This window comes from Ceratina calcarata, unplaced genomic scaffold (genome assembly GCF_001652005.2).
Source record: "Ceratina calcarata isolate Rehan_Ccalc_2016 unplaced genomic scaffold, ASM165200v1 scaffold259, whole genome shotgun sequence".
NCBI classification, from domain to species: domain Eukaryota; kingdom Metazoa; phylum Arthropoda; class Insecta; order Hymenoptera; family Apidae; genus Ceratina; species Ceratina calcarata.
Genome location: NW_017148003.1, coordinates 35063 through 55263, shown reverse-complemented (window position 1 = coordinate 55263; position 20201 = coordinate 35063). Strand labels below are relative to the sequence as shown.

Genomic DNA, 20201 nt, shown 5'->3' with positions numbered 1-20201 from the left:
ATATATATTTCGGCGAAGTGTATGTTTTTAAATATGCTATATGCAAATATTTCCTATATAAGTTATTGTCTGCCAATCAGTATTACCTAATTAATCAAAGTGTAAAAGAAATGCGTACACGTGAAGCGTATAAATATGTATAAATGTATTACATAAATTATGACGCTTTTATAAAGCGAATGTTGATCGGTCATTTATTTCGCACATACACATACAGGGGTTAACTAAGGCCAATTCGTAATTGTACCGATAATGATTGTGGGTTGTTACATTCTGAAAGACAACAATTTGAAGGCTTTTCAATAATGAAGAAGATAATTGAGTCTGTTTTCAAATCGACGATTTGCATGGTCGTGATTCGCATATCTGTGAAGGTACATTCATCTTTAACAGATTGTTGTGACGTTAGAATAACGACTGCGTACTGTTTGCCTTTACTGATTAAGAATGTACATAAATAAACATATTGTGAATAAATGCTTCGATGACTTCATCGAATAATTTTATTGTTTAAGGAATTAGTATAAGCATAAGCCGAAGAAGAACTACAGCTATAAGGAAATTTTAACAGCTGCAAAGTTAGAACTAAAAAGAATAAGAAAAACATTGAGCATTTAATAAAATATGAATATTCTTTAAGTTCTTTTAATCAGGACTAAAACAAGAATTTTGATTTCGCATGGGATTAAAAAGAGCGACCTCGGTTTACAGATGACTGCACTCGTTTAGCACACAAACGAGGCGAACTATGATAACTTTAATTGTTACACGTTCCCACAATTCTATTAGGATCGACGTAACCAGCAACTGTACGTAATAGCTAGCTAGTTTTGCGCATAGTTTTCTTGCTGGTTTTTGACTGAACAAAATCTCGTAAACCTTGAATACATAGTGAGTATCGTCATGGATGAACAGATCAGACTACGGGTAATTTGTTTGAATTACCGTAACAGGCAATAGCCAAACGGTAAAAAACAGCCAATCAAGCATCTGCTGAAGTAGGAAAAGTTAACAGAACGCGCTCTTCTTGCGGTAAAATACAAAAACCATGCGTTTTTAACGTAGATACAAAAATGTTCATTTCTCTGTTAGCTTAAAATTCCTGTATTTAAACGCATAGATAAATCATTGGATTCCGAAGCGACATAAATAGATTGCGACATGTCCACGTAGACATGCATTCCCTTGAACGAGAAACTGATACGATTTACAAAAAAATGTCCCTGCGTATATTGGAATGTTTATTGGCTAATTAATAAATTTAAATAACGAAAGGAGTGGCTATGAGCAAACTGAGTAATGGCAGGGCAAAATTAAGTATTAAATTCTCTAATTGCAACGGAACGCGTGTTTCAAATGTTTGCTGTAAGTAAGTTGAAATAACATTGTTTAACTTATTTGAATATTAAGTCGTTTGAAAATGTGTTAAGTTTCTTTAGTTGTTAGTAGTTAGAAGTTAGTTGACTCATGGCCCGGAGTTCAGTGAGTTATACGTACAGTTTAAAATTCAGAGTAGATAAGAATTACACGCTTGTGTACTATCACATAATAGGGAAACGGTAATTTTAAACCACATCACAATACGTAAGAGTTATGCAATGTGGCATACAGTGGCTGACGAAAGTATTCCCGTTTTAAAACGGTAAAACTTTTTAAATACTGGAACGAATAAAAAAATTTTATTGGGGCATTTAAAAGGCCTAGTTTATTGTTTAATGAGTGGCGAAAAATTAAAGAAAATTGGTATTCATAGGAATTGCGACAAAAGGTGTAACCGTCGCGGTTTTTACTGGAGCTTCCAATATAAAATTTGAAACAAGGAAATTATATATGCATACGAAATTTCATATTGAAAACGCAAAAAAATCAGCTTTATCGACCGTGACAGGACTCGAACCTGCAATCTTCGGATCCGAAGTCCGACGCCTTATCCGTTAGGCCACACGGTCACTGAGGGGTAGTTTTCTGAAAATGGTATTTCCTCATGATAGAAAATCACACCCCCAGCATTTTTCAATATGAAATAAATTCATTGCGTAAACGATCTAACGCTTAATTTACGACGTTAACTCGCGATAATAAGTTAACTATAATCTGTAATAGAAATAGGGGTAGTTTTCATAATGTGTAAGTATATTTGGATGAACTTCGTTGTGACCACTTTCGTCTTTAACTGAATGATAGTGGTCGATTGAAAAAGGTGAAATACATAGTTCAGATTGTCCGAATCCAATGGTTTAAAGGGCTAGGGTAGTCACGTGACTTTTCTAACACGCTTCGGTAAAATTTTGAAGCTTTTTGCTCCGTTTTATCGATAATCAGGCAAAAATAGTGCAAAATATGGGTTTACGGGAATACACTTTTCGTCCTTATATTCTGATTAAAGAATAATTAGATCAGTTTGACTGAATATTTATTTAAATAATTAATCAATCGAAGATCCCGCGAAATGCGGAGATACGTAGAGAAGGTATTCTATTTAGACACATTAGAGACCGTTGACGCAACAGTTGCGTCATGTATGTAGTACATTATTAGAACCCTGATTATATTGGAACACCCATTATTGGAACGCTCTATTAAGTGAACGTTCTTTCATCAAAACATTTTGTTATCCGAACAATATCCTTGAGCTATATTACTGATATTTGAATGTATGTACACAATATTTTGTACAATTATTATATGTACATTAAAGTAATCAATACAGTGTGCTGAAAATACTAAACTGTAACATCTCATAACTTCGGCGACCAGAATTTTGTATGTCGCCTATTTTGGTAAATTATTATCAGATTACGGAAAAAAGAATTTGCGACAGAACGAAGTTTAACCGTAACAAATACTCAGACGATGTTCTCTATCCTTTTATTCTCTTATGCCTGACTAGTTCTGTTGTAGACCCTGAAGACTCAACGAAATAATAGCGAGGAAGGCGTGCCTTAGCTTAATCTCATTCCAGAAAACGACTGAATATTAGCAAACATTAACTGACATCCTGTATTAAATTAGACGACATCACGCGTGTCTCTTCGAAATCCTCCGCGGTCTACGTGAATCGCGATTATCCGGAAGATTGTTCCGTTCGTTAATTTTCTCATTTAACATGCTCCACGTGTCCAAGCCCTTCCTCGTGAACGTTTCCCTGATATACTACATGCGGTTTCTATTTTTTTTCCCAAATATGCATCCCTTAATGATAAAAGATTCAGGCTTACAAGCATTATCATAAAAAAGCTATATTATGAATACAAACTAAAAAAATGATGGCATCACGAAACTTATATGGAGAGTTTGGAAAATGTCTATCCAGCAATAAATTATCATAAGAATTTGATTTCTTTTTTCAATTAAAGCCTGAGATCTCTACTTTAAAACATTATCCAGATGAAGGCTTGATTTTCCGTCTTTAATTTAAGAGAGAAATCTTAGGATCTTTCCTTTCGATGTTACAATGGTTTAAAGAAATAATGAAACAAAAGTTTTATCCAGAGATCTTTCCAAGTCGAGATCAAGAAATTCAATGCCAAGAATTTATGTATTGTATACAATTACGTTTATTCAATAGATTTGTTTTATTTCGTGTGAGATATTTTCTTTTAAACTAGTCACTATTTTTCTTACAATTAGTATTGATTGCGACGTAGCGTCGACACGTGTAACGACAGCGATTCTCTTAAAGGTATAAACAATTTGCGAAGCCACATTGAGGTCGTTGTACGGTACGCTGTAATTAACTCCAACAGTTAAATTGTCAATTATCCGTTGTGAAATTGAGTTCAATGATCCGTTCTAATCCCATTGCGATCCGTGATAATGCGCGTCGCAGGTGCAGCCGTTAGCGTAGTAACGGTGACACTCATAAGAAGACCTTTTATGTACAAAACGTACGATCTTTCACGGTAACACGAACTTGTGGATACAAAAGTTACAAGAAAATTAATTCTGTAAAAGAACTTATGCAAATTAAAAATAGATTTAAGAAGTCTGATTTAATACGTATAGACTTGTAGTCGTATTCATATTCATTTCAAAACGGAATAACTTTAATATTGGATCAAACAATTTAATTTTCTCTGAGATACTTAAAGAATTAGTTTACTAGATAACGTATAAAAAATAAGTTTTTAAAATTGCTGTTGATGAAAATCGCGAAGAAAAAAGTAACAGATACGATTTTTAACTTTCTTAAAGAATACGACTCGGAGTTACTGTAATTCATCGTTTAATTTTCAATAATGGAAATTTCAGCTTTTTCTTATTTACTGCATGCAGGTATAGAATTGTAATTTTTGGATGACGATATAATTTCATCTTGTAAAGGATTCATACAATTTCTATCGAATTTGCGTCATGATCAGTCAACAATTAGACATTCTTCCAATCTGTTTTATAGCCATATAACTGTACGCTAAGATCTGCTGTCTTTCCAGTCTATTTTATAGCCATATAACTGTATGCTACGATCTGCTGTCCTTCCAGTCTGTTACATAGCCACATAATTGTATGGCACAATCGATATGATTCACTAGTGATACAAAAACAAGTACAAAGTGTAAAAGAATAAATTAAGAAATTATCATTTCAAACGATAACAATATTTATAAACTGTCGTCTGTGTAAACATTGACTAATAGAGTGTATCCACTAATAAGACACGTATCTAATTGATAGCGAAGGTTAATAGCCTACAGAATGTAAAACAAAAAGATAAAAGAACAAAAATCTTGATAATGTTGTTACAATGACGAGTCACTAACAAAATGAGAATGAATCATCACTGGGACGAGATATTTTAATAATACAGTACTATTTCGAAATAAGGCTTAACTTTTTGACGTGAAATAAGGTAATCGCCATCCCCTTTTCTATATTTGAAATTACTCGTAGAGTGAGAGATCCGAGAATCGAGTATAAAATGATAGAAAAAAGAGAGATAGAAATTGGGGCATTTACTGTATATCTGATTCGTAATAAGAATCTTGCCGGTCACGAGTGATTACCTTATTAATTGAATGTTACAAGTAGCGTTATAGAAACAGTGAAACGATTGATTACGAGCTTACAACATATACTACTGGAAGCAACTTCAAAAGTGCAGACATACACGTAAAAAGACAGAGAGATAGTTAGCGTGTAGTCTACATACTGTTTTTTTCATATCATGGAATAAGTCATTACTTTTCTCCATGTAATTTCTTCAAAATTTAATATTGTTTACTGAGAAGTTGACGAGCAGGGGGTGTTGTAGCTAATACCGTGATGTGAGATAGAAATGGCATATTGCTAAACATTTCTATCCAGTCTATACCTTTAACGTTTGCGAAGAACCCTCCAGTAGCATATGCTCTAATTGTAAGATTATGAAATCGCTTGGTTAACACTTTGAAGGAAACTATCGGTCAAATATCTTGAAATTTAATAAAACGGTACGATTAAGCTGGAAACGGAAATGAAAAGGTCGACTGTATTGAGAGAATGTGCAATCTGATTGGTCAGCATTCGTGTTTTTGCAATACCTATAAACAGATCCAAAGGCTATCGCATCGCCTCCTCGTGTTTTCACGATTTTAATCATGTTTTGTGCAATACGCCTGATATGTTCAATAGGAAAATGTTGCTCGCTGTTTGCTGATAAATCGTATCGTTCAGTAATTGAAAAAGCCTACCGTTTGCACGGCAAACGCAGTTTGCAGTTTCGAGTGTTCTTTGCATCCATTACATAATTACATAGTTAGTAGAAGGGTGCGGGAACTCGAGAATATGGTAAAACCAATGATCGGGGTCGGTTCCCAATATTGGATTCTACAGACATTTCTAATAAAGAAATCATCTACAGAAACATGTAATAGTACTTTTTTATTTTTCCCGAAAATCATGCAATTTTACAGATACCGGAATTTTCCGGAAACGATACGTGATAGAGCAATTCTGCTTCCGGATTTGTTTTTAGGATGAGAAACTCTATAAGAATCGCGTAGAGGATACTAGGAAAAATAAGAAATGCTTTTTTTCGTTGGACCGTGTAATTAACAATCACGTTTGATAGCGCGATGGATCCTCGAGGGGTTCGTTGGCGATCGCGGATCAAATCGAACTCGAACGGTGCGAAGAGGAAACGAGGTCAAGCTGCTCTCGAAAGCTCTAATCGGCGTGTCAAGCGTGTGGCACTGAAAGTAAAGCGGTTTGTAATTATCGTCAGTCTCGCAAGGACATAATAATCAGTCTCATTGCCGACAAAATTGTTCGCAGCGGGGCAAAAGGAGGTGGCGGAGCAGAGCAGCCGTGCCATCGCTGAAAAGCGGTGTCATCACACTCGTTAAGACCGGTTCGCGTTATACGTCTACCGTCGCTAATTGTCGCGATTTCATCGAACGTAATTGTTAATAAATGATGCGAATTTCGTAATAATCCCGCCGTGAATAAGCCTCTTTATCGTCACCATTCGCATACTCTGGTACGTACAGCGTTTAACAATAAGAATAAGGAACTAGAAATTCCTACAGTTGAGAATTAAAAAAACAATTAAAATTTCGTTGTTGAAAAAACGACGAAATTTGTAGATGAAATTTGCAATTAACTTTAGATTGATTCAAAATATTTCTTGTATGTATAATTCTAAGATCTACATCTGGATCTCAATCTATAATCTACCAGACGTAACGCATTCATCGCGTCTTCATTAGCATTTACTGAATTGGTAATGAAACATAAATTATACTTTTTACCTTCACTGTCGTCCCCTATTATTTCTAAATAGAGGTATGTTCTTTTGTTACTTTTACTTTATTCTCCAAATTAGAATTGTCACACATTGAATATTAAGGTCTCATAACTTCCGCACTACTGCCTATGTTATTAAAAAATAATGTTTACTATATCTGTTACATACTACTCTTATAACAGAAGGATTGATGTATGATAATACTGATTCTGATAACGCGAGTTTAATTGGAATTATGTTAATTTTATGACTGATAGATTATGTATTACTTTGCATATCGTATAACCAGCATTTTGAAGAGAGAAATATTACATGAGAGAAATTTAAACAATGTCAATAACAGTTTCTGAATCATTAAAACTGTTTATAAAGATGATGGTACGAAATATTTTTGAAGTCTATGTATATACTACTTACATCACTAACGAGCGTGGAATGTTCGTAAAATTAAGATCCAATGATCCGTGCTTCAGCATATGAAGATCAAGCCAACTATATTAGATGTTTGGTCCTCCGCGAGTCAAGGCGTTAATTGTACTTAACAAAGACGTGAAGAGCATGGACAGATATATTAATTTCCAAATCAATTTTCAAAGTAAACATAATTTCTCTTTATTTTTCCGTTTAATTCCTCCCTGTCCTCTTTCCTATTTACTCATGAAGAGGATTAAAGCGTAATCAATTAAAAAGTGTATATATTTAAGCATTTATTGCACAAAAGCTACTAAATGCTTTTCATTTATAGCACGAAACGATATTAAACAAGGTTTTTACACGACTTTTGAAAAATACTTTTTATCAATCGAATGTAATTATTACTTTCACATATCACGACCTCGATATTTAAACTAATTTTTAGTTCTTGCACTTCATACTTCGTTCTATCGTAGTATTATTATTAAACGACCTCAATTTTTTCCTTCTTCGATAAAGCAAGGACAGTTTAAAGTTTTTTTATTCAAATCTTGTGGTAACGGGTATTAAAAGACGATAACACACGATAACTCATAACACATTTATGCACGTCTATTTAAAGGAGGTAATTCTACGCGTTACACGTTGTTTTTGTTCCGGCTCTTGTGTCACGGTCCTCGGTATCGGCTCGATGCACGTGGGAAATCAACATTTAAGTAATAGTTTATTCCGCGTGAGACGGCGCGTGGAAATGAAATGTGAGTTGAGCCGGGGCGCCGAAGCGCTAAAAGCTACCTGCCACCTCCCACTAAATAAGAATATATCACGGTAAACGTTCCTCGCGAACGCTATTCCACGCGTTTCCTAGTCAAGCGAGATGCTGACGACCATGAAGGGGGATGCCCTCGTTCCTTCGCTTCGACTCGCTTCAAAGGATACGCGCGTGGTATCTTTTAACGCATGAAGTTCAACGCCGTTCAACATCGATTTGCTCATACGCACAAATTATAGTTACGTAAATACTGTCACTTAATTACATAGCAGTAGCACAATTAATAGATTGTACGTGTCACGCGTATCAGTAACAGCGAAAGTCCATTACAATTAATAGTGTTTGTTGACTGTTAGATAAAAATGCAATGTTTCAATTGTAGATTGTATGCAGTCATAAAAAAGTAGAATATACTGATCAACTGGTGTAAAACAATTCAAAACATTAAGAGCTGAATAGATATTCCAATGTTTAAATAATCAAACAAATGTTTATGTAAATCAGATTTTGTAAACTGATACCATAAATGTTTTATTTTGCATACAAATCAGTAGTTTAATAATGATGTGTGAAGGAGAGGTCATTATAGTACAGGAAAAGAAGAATAGGTACACCAACGATGAAATGCTTGTCAGTGGTGTTAAACAGAAATTATGTATTAAACACGCAATAATACAACTATGAACGTACGGTTGTCTAGTTTCGTATTCATTAAGCGTTTTCAGTTTCATCACGTTCTAATTTATTAATTTATGATTAGCGTAAGTCGAGGGTAATTTTTTCGACGTGTCACGACAAGCTCTTATAAATCAGATTTACCAATGCTAAGTATCAGATTAAGTGATACATATGAAAGCTCGTTTAGTTTTAGATCTGATAAACGGACACGCAGTCCTTATATAAAACGTCTGATAGATATGAAATACTGCATGTTTCATTTAAATGATTTCACGCATATTCGCATATTTCCCCTGCCGATCTAAACTCAAAGAATTTGTACTTGTATAATTAAAACTTCCTTGCTTACGCTTGCGTAAATTATTTCCATTCCGAAATAATTTATTCCTTTAAGAAATCAACATCGAACTATTCTAATGTTGGGCGTGTAAATCGCATAGTATGTAAATTCAGTTCTTTGAAGTTTACCCATTCTAATCACTACTTTAAATTGCGGTCTTCATAAAAACCTATCAATTGATTGGAGCTGATCTCCGAAAACAAGAACCTGTTATTTTAATCAATGAACTAGAGCGCAGGAAACGGTACACAAAGGAAATGTACCTCAGATGTGATAAAACAAATGTTACTTCGTTAATCGAGTAGACAGTATGGACGTACGAGAAGACTGATATCAGTTTAACAAGCTGAACGAACTTGATGAAGTTTCTTATTGAGCCAGCCATGCTTTCAGTTTCTGCGCAAGATCAATTTTTGTCACATTCCCACCAAACAAACGTAACGCGTCATAACAGTAAGAAATCACCGGCAAACAAATCATTTATTGACTCATTAAATTGGAAAGATTATGAAGCAATTAGGCCTGACGATAGCTTAAAACCGATTTCTCACGTTAAGATAACATGGAAAAATGCCGACCTCGTCGCCACTAGGGCAAGGCTCATTCCATTTATGCTCGAAGGATTATTGCAGTTTCTTACATCTTCCACATGTAGTTCTCACTCGTATCCCACTGAATTTATTAATGACATATTTCATGGAATGAAATTATATCAGACGTTCTTATCACAGCTAATTCATTTGCAACTATTAATGTAATTTCATAATACATTTCGTAAACATATTAACATACAGTCAATTACAAAAATATTGAGACACTTTTCAAAGCGAAACCATTTAAACTTCTTTGTTTATAGAAGGTTCGGTTTGTTAGATAATTCGCAGACAAATTTTTGTTAAATTCCTATCGTATACCGAAATTAATGAAGGGAAAAAAAGATCACGATTTTTATCTTCTTTATCCGAGTGTCTAATAAAAATTTGATTTTTATAGGTTCAAGTATACACGTACAACAGTTTAAACGAAACAGAGGATCCGTAATATACAATACACTTTGAAAGTTGCAATACTCTTAGAAGCAAGATATCTTTAATCAGCCACTGTATCTCACAGTCTCCATAACAAATATCTTTTTCTCGATTACACAGTGTTTTAATTCAACAACAGCCATCAATAATCAATCGAACAGATTATAAGCAGACTCTTTACAACCCCGCCTGACACGTGTTCAACGTCAAGACCTTTTAAAAGTGGTTTTAACTGGTTACAAACATACGTCTCGAGAATAATAGCATGCTCTAGTTCCTGATGTCCGTGGATCGCGATTCTGGATCTTTTAATTGCGCGAGTTTACGCAGACCGTTTACACGAAACCGTTTCGTCATCTCAATGACTATACATTAATTATTCTGGTTTAACTGCCCAAATTTTGGCCAAACAACAGAAATTTAAGACAATTGTAGTACACAATGTGTAATTTACTAGTAATCTCGAAATAAATATGCATTTTACTATTGGGAAAGATGGAAGTAACATGACCTATGAACGACATCATACCGAATGAATATTATTGTAAGTTATTTGTAGTCATATGTATATTCCATGATCATAGTCAGGTAATAAAAAGACCAAATGTGTGGAGCACTATAAGATCTTTAATTTGTGAAGATTCAATTACATTGGTAGTTACAGGAGCACAGATCACGAACGATTCTGCTTTCTGCTTCTACTGAACATTCACAAGCCGTGTCCTCTCATCCTCGAGTCATAAAATAACACAACACAAATCGAAGAACCTAATTGTGCCACTTGTACGAAGAAGAGGGAATACAAAAATATTAACAACGTAAATAGGTTTTAACTGCTCTCGGCCAGAGCTATACTCTCGATATTAAACCATAATCAATCTCAATAAGAACAAAATTTAATACTTAGATAAGGTTCGTCGAAATACAAAATTACATGAGTATTAACACAGAGAAAAGAGGTGGGAATTACAGTAATAAAAATATGTTAGACTTACGGTGTGCGGTTTGCCAAGTCTCGGAGAAGTTGCCCGAATTGGGGAACAACCGAGAAGCAATGGTTGAGCGCAAACCTTATATAGGGGAGACCACGAGGCACCAATGTCCCCACTCCTGCTTTCATGGAACCTTACACAGTCATATCTGCATTCAGCAGGAGCAGCCGAGAAGTTGATTGGAAAAAGTGTAAACGAAATTACGAAAACTATGATTCGTTCGTGAACATATTCAGAACAATTGTTTGAAGGCGCCGTTTTTCTTCAGTCCTGAAATCCCGTTTCGCAGTGAATGTCCTCCTGAGAGAAACTTGGAAGCGCATGGAGTCGCACAAATCCGCGGTCGCTCATGATGTTACGTAAGATCGTGCAAGCGATTCACGCTTTAACGTTGCGATATCTATATCAGGAGTCGGTCGTTGGACGCCGACGGGAAAACATTTTATAACTGGTTAGAAGTTGTCAAAATTGTTTAACTCTCTTTTCATTAAATATCGACAAATAATCAAGTTCGTTTACGAGAATTTCCGTTCACCAAACGCCTTGAGTGACCTGACTGATCGACTCCTGGTTTCGATGAGAGTCAATCGAGACCTTCGTTTTGTTTTAACTAAACGTTTGTTTGTTTGTTTTCCGTTATCAGCAATGGTTGGTCGAAGGATACGTTGATTTCGATTGACAATAAGTGAAACTGAATATCGACTGTAACTGTAAAATCGGGCAATTGTTACATAAGAAAATCGTATTTTTTTCATTGCTCAGCAAAATAAGGTGCTGCTTTAGGGAGTGGTGTCCAAATTTTCGATACTTGAACGTTTTCATTGTCATACGCGAAACTTAAAACGGAACAACTTTAGATTGATTCAGTTAATTCAGGCAAAAAGCCAACGGTTTCGAATTCGCTCGCAACGTCTGCACAGCGCTCAGTCAGTGTTGTACAAACCATAAATCTAGAGAAACTAGAGTGATTTATTGTACTTCCCTGAACTTGCTTTTTTGCGTAAATTTCGCTGATATTAATTGTTCCACGTGAACTTAAATTCATGCTACAGAAAAATATATTTTCATTATTATTATTATCGAATTTTTCAAGGTCATATCAACTATACGAATTACTAACAAAAATAATGATTGTTCGTTACATAGATTGATATTATAAATTGATCCTTATCGATTTTTTAATAAAGTTAAATGAAAAAATTGAATGGAGTTAACAATGATAAATGGATTTATAATGACTGATAAATTCCGATGTGTTTTAAGAATTTTAACATATTAGCGCATTAAGTCCTGGATTCAACAAGTGTATCCCCGAAGTAACTTTTTAGTACAAATTATTTTTTATCTAGTAAATATTAGTGTATCAGTTAACGAAGCTTTTAGAATGCTAATTTTAGCGAACAAACAAGCGATAAATTTTGACGTATGCACTTTCAGTAATGACCCCTGGAATCCACTGTTGTATTTTATTCTGCTTTTGTTTTTTGATCTTACGTAATATTACTTAACAGTTATCGGTAAACGAAAGTCTTTCCTGCTACCATTACTCCAAGACTCATCGTGTTAAATACAAAAACTTTCAATATGGGACATTCTTGTACATTTTATTTGGAAAGCTTATTTAAAAATAAAAATCGTATGGATAACTTTAGAGACTTTCCTTACTTAGAATTGGATTCTAAAATTGTGTAATAGTGAGAATGTCTAAATTCTGACGCTAATGGATGTGTTTCCTCTTCGCGAATAGTTGTGTGTTCGGTAGCTCATAAAGTCAATTATCGGTGATAACGGACTCGAAATTGAACGTATCGTCAGTAATGTAACAGACAAACTCATGTAGATTTACCTATCTTTAGCAAGAGGTACACGTCAACCGTTGTTGGAAGAACGATGATAATGAGAAGAATGTTTGCAGTAAATCTTACGGCGGCTTAACGGGCGCCAAAGTGGAACCACATTTTACAAAACCTGAATCTGCACATCTACTGTGCGACTCATTAGAATCTAAGGAATAAGAAACAACAATTCTTGTGTAAATACTAAATACGCAAATATTATTTCTTCTTAGATAGTGGATATTTATACATTTACAATATGCAAATCAAGAATGTGAAATACGAGAATATGTGTAATTCACGAAAGCTTGTACCAAACTATATTGTCATTAAGAGTAGCATTCATTAAATAAAAGAAATAATTTTAATCAAAAAGTTTAGAAACAGCACTCGTCCGAAAATCGTATCTTCAGGCTTAGAACACTCAACCAGTCTACTTGTTTAACTTACATTTTCACGAATCGATCTGTCCAAGTTTCCTACGAACTGTTATGTCTCATCATAATTCTGATTTTATTACCGAGAACTCTGACAAATCAAACACGCGGAGACTTGCATCCCACGATATCTAGACGTGATACAAGCACAGAAGCGTGGCTACGTTGTCTTGCGAATGCTGATCATTAATATGCGCAATGATATACGACTATATCACGTAATCGATTGTCTCGCCGCGCAATGATTGTCTCCATTCGCCTTCGTTCCACGAGCAACGATGGCTGTTCGAATAGGTACTCTCCACGACCACTCGACGAGATGCTAAACGACTAAATTGAACTGAAAACAAGTTATTATTTAACACTTGCGTCGGGTTTCTTTAGATCCGAGAATCGGCGTTTGTTTATTTGTACTCCTTAAAATTTCCTCGACACTTTAATGTTTCTTATGTGTACACGCAGCTGTTTAAAAATAATTGAGCACTCGTTTACACATCAGGAAATACAATTCATGCATAAATGATCTCAAAAATTATCCTAAGCATAGGAACTTATTTTATATTAAATATTTCAACCCGCATCATTTTTAATTTTTTATAAATAATTTAACCTTTTTGTCAAGCTGAAGTGATGATTAATTATCTTCTATAGAATGTTTTCTACATTCATCCTAATAAAATTGTTGATAACGATTGAAATATTTAATGGAACGATTAGAAGTAAGATAGGATAATTAAGATGAATAGTTCAATAAATTTACCTTATCTAAAAATCGATAACAGTAAAAAGAAATTATTAAAACCCAATGTTAATAAAAATATAAAACGCTAGCGTCTTTGATGGATTCTGAGGTTTGACATTTTTATCTAATTTTCAGTGACATCATGGAATCACTATAACGAACGTAATTTGATTATACGTTGCGTAATCTGTTCTAAAGATTTATGAAGTTTCAGATAAACACATGCGCGTGAAAGTATCATGCAAATTACAATTAGCACCATGTATATGCGTATGTAAGTAAATATACGTAAGTAGTATACGTAGCTTGTATGTTAGTGAGTCATCGAGCGTACTGACGTCATCGACGTGGTTCTCTGGGGGCAATCAACCGGCAAGCAGCGTAAAAATCTTGCGGATCACGCGTCACGTACTGCACGGTGATTGCGTGGGTGGATGCTGAGAGCTGAATGGGAACTGAATACGTGTTGGTTCGATGCTGTACGAGTGTATACATAGTATACATAGCAGTGATTCTCAACGGGGGCACTGTCGCCCCGTATGGGTCAGTCAAAGGGGGTGAAGTGATGAATCTAACTCAACGTTACGACAAGTACTTTTAAAATTTTTTGTATTTTCATGTATAGTGTATTCGCTTGCTTTAAGGAGGATTCTAGAAGCCGAAAAAAGTGGAGAATAAAAAAATTGTGGCCGGGACTCCATTTTTTAGTTATAAGCGATTAACAATTGTATCTGATGGTAGGCGAACTTTGTCTACCGCCTGTGGTTCTCACAGGAAACGTGCGTCTATAACTCTAAATGTTAATATATCTCCTAGCGGTTACTGCTGTATTGCGAACGTTGCATTTCCATAATCCGATAACTCCGATCGGAGAACAGTCACCGTGCGGCCAGTGGACCGCGAAGTACAGTAATACCATCGGGACCGGGCTTGGCCATATATCTGGAGAGGTGAATTTCCTAGAGTCGTTCGTCCAGGAGCACTTCGAAGAATTGGTGGGAACGATTCGCGGTTGTACATCCGGAGAAAAATGTGGCCATATATCCGGAAATAATTATACAACGTGCCCAACGTAATGGTAACGGTTATGAAGTATATTAACATTTAGACTGTTAGACGCACGTTCTATTAGAGAATCAGTGCTTACAGGAGTAATTTTTAATCGCTTATTAAGTATAATTGGAGGTTTGGAAGCAGTCTCTTTATTCTTGGTTTTTGCCTTATTTTGGCTTCTACAATCGCCTTTTAACATTTTTCCCATCATTAATTGAAGACTCTGTAGAATATGCGAGTAACAATAACGAAACGTAATTACTTTTCTTCTATGTATCAATATTTCATACAACTAGCTGAACTAATCGAACGTACATACCAATAGCTTCTTCAGTTTTCTATTCTTGTATTTGCTTCCCATTAATATACTAATTTAATACTTTTCATTCTAAAGGCAATTCCTATATTATTCCTTAAAAGAGCTTCTTTCTATCAGTAAAAATTTTTTAGAATTAAATCTTCGATCTACGACTATTTAGAAAATTGTGTTACATGATTTACGGAACTGGTGGCAAATTGATGTAAACATAGCAATTAATTTTATCAAGAAATTCTGTCCGTGGAAAAATTAGGGTAGTTGCATATCAATCAGAAAGAAAATGCATGCTCGTGCAAATGTTGTGCGTAGTCAAATTACGTCTGTAAATTTCAATAAAATCGTATTTTTTTCCTGTAAAGTGATTTGCATTAATATCAATGCAATTAAGTTCAGTAACTTGGTGGTATATTACGGCTGCAATGTCATTGTTTTTGTTTAAAGATAACTTGTTAATCAATGCAATATATAAATCATTAATGTATTTACAGCTCGTGCAAGGGTGAACTAAATCCATAGCAGTTCCATAAAAAGAAATATACTTTTACTCAATTTCTAATCGCAAAATTCCTGTTTCATAACCGGCAATGGGATTTTAATGAGACGTATGCTTTCAACAATAAATCTGTCTGTCAATGAAGCTGTTGGAAATCAGATTATAAATCACGAACTTGCTAGATCACCACCGTTCTTTCCGCGCAATATCTACATGTAGGTATTTATTTGTACTAGTTTCATTATCAAGAAAATCCTTGAATTTGTTTTTTACACATCTGACCGATTTTCCGGTATAGATACATCTAATTTTCTTAAATTAAAAGTATACGTTTTTATAATCCAATAAATATGCTGGCGAGAAACGTTAAACCGTCATACATATACAAATTGAGTTCAGAACTTAACTTGTATTCTATGACTGACGAAATAATTGATGAATATGAAGTAATTGTATACATATAATATTATTATGAAGCATTGCTTGTAAAACATGTTTTAAAGGTTTCTTGAACAAACGTATCGTAATGAAACATTGGTTCTTCGATTTACATAATGTTTTACAGATATCGTCACTATTAACATTATCAAACTTGATAAAGAAAACGTTGCGATTTCATTTTGCTCATTTTTCATGTCATCTCGCGACTCATAATAATTACACATCTTTTCTTCAACTTTCTCTCTAAATCACATTACGATGTCAAATATTATAACAACTCGATACTGTTTAGTGATAATCGAAAGAACTCTCAGTCTGAATGATAAAATTCTGTTGAACAGAGAATGTACTGCCTGTGATTTAGATTATGACACGGAACTGCAAATTGAACGAATATCAAAAACTACTACTTTAAATGCAATTACATTTATGACGAGTACGTTTTATTACGAGCAAACAGTATGATTTATTTCCGCTCAAGATCTACTAGGAACCCCCTATGAGTCGATTTAACGAACCCTATGAGCATATTCGTCGACAAATCAAATCTTTTCTTTCATTAAACAGGCAACTCGTGGTTTGCCAAAGTATGATGTTCATTATTCATAAATAGGCTGCGGATTTTATAGAAAAATTCGATACACATCATTATTTTGGAAAATAAAACAAATCTCAATTTTACTTTTTAAATTGATGACACGAGAGATTATTATATTTAGTTTATATATATTTTAAATCAAAATATGATAATCACATTAAGGGAATACGTATATTCATAAGCACTTCAACTACAGTGTACTAATAAATATTCTTCAAATAAATTTTACATATTTCATTCAAAACTACATTTTTTATTTTAACATTTACTAACTCTGTACTGCCAATTATTGAGATCTAATTGAATAGAATCTGTACTCCGAGTCGGGATTACGTTTACCTCAAGTAATTCTAATTATCATTACACATTCAAAGTGTCTTAAAATTTGAATTGCACTTTAATGCTATTTCACAGTAAACTGCAATGTTATAAATGTCAATAACTTCCATTTATGGATCAATAATTACTTTAATAAATGTACTTCAATAATAATATACTATGATCCTGCAGAGAAGTAATCTGTCCTCTTTGTATAAATACTTGTGAAAGGACCTCATTGTGATAGTTTTATTATAATCAATAATATTGATTATGTGATTTACTTGTTAAATTGAAATTAAAAAAATTAGGTAAAGTATCTCAGCTTATGATGTGTTCATTAAAATGAAAAAAATATTACATAAGTATCAACTCAGAAATGTCACTTAAAATGAAATAATTGACATCAATTTCTCATAAGACATACGATTAGAATATAATTTTTGGAAAATTAGGATTGATAAGTTTTAGTTCCTACTATCAAATAAAGCCGTGCAGATAGAACTGTCGTTAAAACGGAAGACAAGACTCACCTAATCATAATATCTCGCTTCGAGACGATCTCGAACCGGCAGAAGCTCATTCGTTTTGATACAACACTTCCGGCGGCACTATTCCTTTTTTTTCTGATCTTTCGACGATGGAAGTTTTTCAGAGCTGGAGCGTCGATAGACGGACAACTAAATCACTACGAAGGGGTCAGTTCGCGGCGAGTACGTCTGTCAATCTGTCAGTACCACTGCCAACTCAGGGACGTCGCACGGGACCGCGAAATCAGTCGGTCCCCTTCCATCTCTTCCCGCCGCCCTGCGACATTAGAAAAAATGTGTACCTCACGCGACGGGGGATAATAGCCCACCATTAACAACTTCACGGAAGTAATAAAACTCACGGTTAAGGATAACTAGCGAAGCGCGAACTTGTCGTCGAATAAATAAATTTCGTACATGACAGGAAGTGGTTCCTCGTGATCCTACAAATCCGTCGTCTTCCAACTCAGAGGCCGATGTTCACTTTATTTTATAGTCATTACTATATCATTCTCCCGAATTTATTTCATTCGTTTCTTGATTATTCTTATGCACGAAATTGATAACTTCATTTCGTACGACGTAATGCATCTTTCGATTACCTCAAGTTTTTTGATACACCATCTTCTTGACGAAGCTGAATGAGACAAACGAATGGAATACAAGTACCCAATTAGCGAAGCGGTACGCGAAACGATTGTAACGCTATTTCTATTTTCCTAAGCGTGAAACACCTTGATTGCGAACTTAGTAATTCTGCACGATTAATCGATGTTCCACGGGCATACGGCAGGAAAAGTGATCGTGATTTCATTCGTATTGTCTGAGATTTAAAAGAAAGAAAAGAAAGAGATCACCGAAGGGCCCGGCCTCTGCACCCCTGCGCCCTGTACGAGTTAAATTACTATACTTAGAAGACTTTATCCACTTTAGGCACCAGCCGTCAGGCAATCATCCTATTGCCGTACCATAGTATCATGAATGACGGTAAGAAAAGCCACCGAGAGCCGGTTGCCACGAGTTCCCCTGAAACACTATACGCTGCTCACTCTCTTGTATTCCCACGGTCCACTTCGCTGAGAGAAAACAATATGAAACGATATTTTCAATCGGTATGAACATTATCAAGACACGTGATCATATCTTGACGGATGTCGCGGTAGTTGATATGGTTTGTCCAGGCTGTCTGACATCTTAATGGGCCAGAAACAGATAAAACCACTGAGTATAATCTGAGGTAATTCAATGAGGGATGTATTATCGTTATAAAATGACCGTGCAATCTCTTTGATGCCTTTCAATTCTCAGAGGACAAATTGTTATTAGCTACTAGAAAATATTCGTACTAAGTACGTTCACAGATTTTGTGTAAAGTAAGGGTGGTAATCGCTTCGCGATAATGATCTATGTATTTTTGAAACGATTTATCATAAAATGGATACACAATTAAGATAGGTAAACAGCAGGAAACAGCGTATCTGATACTTCTTGCACTATAAGAAAGAAATTGTGCACTTCGCAGATAGAATGTACATACATATGTATAGCTCATGAAAGTGTTCGAAAACGTTTTCAAAAAGGAAGTTTTTTCATATTGGACCAACCAACTGAAACATTTCTAGCATCTGGAAGAAAAATAAGTTGTTTTGTCCAATATGAAAAAAGTTATTCCTTTCGAAAAAGTGTTCAAGCACTTTCGTGTGCTAATGTAGATATATCTGTACTGTGTATTACGTGCAACGATTCGCGTCTAAATTTTTCTTATCCCTTACGTAAAGAGCAATGTGTCGCCCGAAACTTCGCCAATCCACAGTGCTCTTTATTGCGTCTCTTACCACTTTAAGAAACAACCGTAAGATAATGACCCAATTAGATGTCATTTACACGTGACTCATATTGTCAATTTATCCATGTCCGGTTGTCAAGCTTTAATGCCTTATGCGTATAGATTATCCGTGTTTGGTACGGAAAGGTAAACTACCTGCACCAACACGCGCGCACGCGTTAATAAACGCTGCACCTGCAGGCCCGAGTTAGCAGAAATCCTTTCTCGTATCGCTTGGAATAGTTTCTATAGTCGAACGTGTAATCATTGACAAACATTATCATTTTGAAACGCAGAAATTTGAAATTTATAGATCAGGGTTAATCCTTGACCGATATGTCTTTATAAAGGAAAGATCTATATATAAAACTCAACAATTATAAGACAATTGTGCTTCTCACAGTACAATAATTAACTCAGATTTTCATCAATGAATCAGAATATACGCTGCTAAAAGTAATTTAAAAAAATTGTATCCGTAAAAAGAAACATAGATATATTTTTCACATCTACATTCTCACTTTTTACATTCATATAAATTAAAGGAAATAAGGAAGAATAGATTCTCATTAAAAGTATTAGTTAATGGGTTCAATGAAAGAAAGTTTTTTGAAGTAATCTTTTATTAAAGAGGAAGAGCCTACCGCTCTTCAAAGTTTTCG

General features: G+C 34.7%; 1 protein-coding gene and 1 non-coding gene across 4 annotated transcripts in view; both read right to left on the bottom strand.

Annotated features, from left to right (window-relative positions):
- The window catches only part of LOC108623273 (synaptic vesicle glycoprotein 2B), a 22861-nt gene extending 4935 nt beyond the window's left edge, over positions 1 to 17926 (bottom strand). The window contains exon 1 of one of the 3 annotated variants that reach the window (XM_018021669.2): positions 17718 to 17926. The gene's annotated coding sequence lies outside the window, so the exon portion shown is untranslated. Of the gene's footprint in view, positions 1 to 7141; positions 7890 to 10951; positions 11058 to 17717 lie in introns of those variants that run through there. The other 2 variants (XM_018021670.2, XM_026812127.1) reach the window with 2 other exon arrangements.
- Positions 1877 to 1949, bottom strand: TRNAR-UCG (transfer RNA arginine (anticodon UCG)). Its single transcript has one exon. It is a non-coding gene; the product is annotated as a tRNA-Arg (tRNA).
- Positions 17927 to 20201: the final 2275 nt, after the last annotated feature.